At 41.3% G+C, this 3,252-nt stretch overlaps 1 non-coding gene across 1 annotated transcript; it reads right to left on the bottom strand.

Annotated features, from left to right (window-relative positions):
- Positions 1-2,795: 2,795 nt before the first annotated feature.
- On the bottom strand, positions 2,796-2,997 carry LOC118662313. Its single transcript, XR_004969699.1, has one exon. It is a non-coding gene; the product is annotated as a small nucleolar RNA SNORA74 (small nucleolar RNA).
- Between the last annotated feature and the right edge of the window lie 255 nt (positions 2,998-3,252).

The raw sequence follows: 3,252 nt of genomic DNA, 5'->3' as shown, positions 1-3,252 counted from the left end.
TCCATGTGCATTTTAAAAGAATGTATATTCTGCTGCTTTGGAGTGAAATGCTCTGCAGATACCAACTAAAAAGGATGACATTTAAAGTTATAGTTTCCTTTTAGATTTTCTACCTGGGATATCTATCCATTGATGTCAATGGGTATTATGATCCCCTCCTATGCCTGGATAGCTGTCAATCTCTCCCTTTTTGTCCATCAAGATTTGCTTTATATATTTAGGTGCTCCTATGTTGGGTACATAAATGTTTACAGAGGTTATGTCCCCTTGTTGGATTGCTCCCTTTATCATTATATAGGGTCCTTCTTTGTCTCTTAAGATAGCCTTTGTAAGTTTATTTGGTCACATATAGGTATTGCTACCCCAGCTTTTTTTTTTCATTTTCATTTGCATAAAACATATTTTTTCTATCCCTTTTAGAGTGTATATCTCTTTCTGAGGTAGGTCTTGTTTTCCTATCCATTCAGCTACCATGTTGTTTGATTGGAGCATTCACATTTAAAATGATTACTGATAAGTATGTATATTTTTCCATTCTATTCTTTTAACTATGGTCCTCTTTTATTCTCCTTCTTGACCCTTTAACAGTTCTTTAATATTAGTTTCATGGTAAGGAACTTCTTTAGCTTTTGGTTGTCTGGAAAGTTCTTTATTTCTCTTTAAATTTTAAAACCTTGCTTGGTAGAGTCTTCGTTGTAGTTCCTTCCTTTACATCTCAATGAATATTTTCTGCCAATCCTTCTGACTTGAAATGTTTCTATTGAGAAATGTCCTGTAGTATTATGGGAGCTCCCTTGTAGGTAACTAACTATCTTTCTCTTACTGCTTTTTCTCTTTGTTTTTAATCTTTGCCATTTTAATTATGATGTGTTTTGGTGTGGGACTTTTGGGATTCATCTGACTTAGGACTCACTGTGCCTCCTGGACTTGTCTTTTTCTTCACCAGGTTTGGGAAGTTTCAGTCATTATTACTTTTAATAAGCTCTCAATCCATTGCTCTTTCTTTTCTCCTTATTGTACTCATTTGATGCAATTCATGTTGTTAGGATTCATTTTGTCCCAAAGATCCCTTAAACAGTCCTCATTTTTAATTTTTTTTTCTTCTCTGATTGTCTTCTGCTACCTTGTCTTCCAAACAAATTCAATCCTCTGCTTCATTCACTTGCCCATGATTTCTAGTGTACTATTCATTTCAGACATTGTATCCTTTATTTCTAACTTATTTTTCATGCTTACTATCTCTTTATTGAAGTTCTTATTGATTTCATCCATTCTTCCTCTAAGTTCATTTAGGATCCTTATAAGCATTTTTTTAATTTTGTATCTGGTAGGTTACTTGCCTCTACTTCACTAATTTTTTTTTTGAAGGTGTCTGATGTACTTTAATGGGGCACATTTTTCTTTGTGTCCCCATTTTGGCTATTTGGGTGTTTACATATCTATGTATTAGACTATTAGACACCCAATCTTGGTATTGTGGCCTTATGTAGTAGGTGTCCTGAGGGACCTATTGTCACAGTCTTCTTTTTTCCAGAGCTGAGTGTTCCAAGAATGTCCCTTGTGTGTGTTCTATGGGCTCCTGTTAGAGTTGAGTCTATATTGCTATAGGCCTATTTATGTACGTGGTTGACTTTCCAGGTAGCTGACTGTGAGGATCACCCCTGACCACACTGAATGAGCTGCTGCACAGGTGCTGTCCACATGGAGCATAATTCGCCTCAGCAGGTTCTGCTGTCCTGTAAGATCTCCCTTGGATATGCTGCTTGTGAAGCAACTGGATAATGCTCTGATGTCATCTGCAGTTGGCCCCTGTGTGGGTTGAACTGCATGCAAATGAGAGGGACTCTGGTGCTGGCCAATGTCAGATGCGTCCTGTGACTGGCCATGGGAACTCTATTTGGAGCTGAAAACAATTCTCAGTGTGTGGCTGCCTCTGCTGGTTCAGAGTGAGAGCAGGAAGGTCCAAGCAGTGCACCAAGTCTGCCTTTTACCTGAACTGGATGAGGGAAGGTCAGCAAAAGTCCCAAGTTTGCCCTGTGTTCTGCCTCTGGCTACCTCCACATGTTGGTGCCTGTTAGTCTCAGTCACTCAAAGAGCCTCTGGAGGGACTCAAGTTGCATGAGGTAGTTTCTCAGTGAGTCCTCAGGAAGGGGAGAGCGGTGGTCATCAGATTGATACAGGATTAATCTTGGTGACTGTGCAGGGACTGAGGCCACTCAGCAAATGCCCCATGGTATACCTGGCCTAATTGCCACCTACTGGGTCCTCACACACCTTTGAGCAGTGTACAAGAGACTCAGACCCGGCTTTCTTGTAAGAGTAGAATTAAAAGGTCCAAACAGTCCTTATGGCAGGACTTAGGGTATCAGGATGTATAGTCTGACATCAGCCATGTGAGCTCAAGCGCTTTGCAGAGGGTGTGTGGGTTGTCAGAGGCCATGGAGCTGCTTCCTGCTGTGGACTATTCATGGTCCCCTGGTTGCAGCTGGAGAGTGAGAGCATGGCAGGGTCATGCAGCTCTGACCCGGTCACTATTTCGCACACAGTTTAGTCCCCTCCTGTGTGCCTGATCCCAGCAGATGCAACCCGCCATTTCCATCCTCAGATAACTGCAGTTCTCTTCAGATGTCTGACCAGATGCATGTTCAATGGCAGCCTGTGCAGCACCAACCCTGCCTTCTTTCCTCAATGCTGAGTGAGCCAGGCTGGCTGGGGGGCAGAAAAGGGCAGTTACAGGTCCCTTGGGTGGGTTGAAATGCTATTAGAACCATTAAGATTTTTTAGAATGTTTTTTCTGTGTCTGCTCCTTCACTAGAACAAAGCAACCAAAGTGATGCTTAGCTCACTCTCATGGAAGCACAGTTCTGCCTGCACCAGTGCCACATGTCACCAGAGCAGTGAAGGGGGCAACTGGAGGAAGAAGAAAGGGCATTCCTCTCCCAGCAGTGTAACACCCTCACAGGCAGGATTCTGTCTGGAGAGCTGACCCCTGCTGGAGTGCTTAAGGCTTTTAGGCACCGAGTGTACTGATCTGATTTATATTTTTTAAAGATCACTCTAATTTGCATTTTTATTTTTATTAAAATTTATTTTACTAATTTAATTTTTTTTCAATTAGAGATGACTTTCAATATTAGTTTCCAGTGTATATAATAGTGGTTTGACATTAATATAACATATAGAGTGAACCGCTGATAAGTCTAGCATTGGGGGATCTTTTAAAAGGATATTAATCCTATTCATGTGGTCTCC

Source organism: Myotis myotis, unplaced genomic scaffold (assembly GCF_014108235.1).
Source record: "Myotis myotis isolate mMyoMyo1 unplaced genomic scaffold, mMyoMyo1.p scaffold_m19_p_8, whole genome shotgun sequence".
NCBI classification, from domain to species: domain Eukaryota; kingdom Metazoa; phylum Chordata; class Mammalia; order Chiroptera; family Vespertilionidae; genus Myotis; species Myotis myotis.
This window is presented reverse-complemented; position numbering and strand designations above follow the sequence as displayed.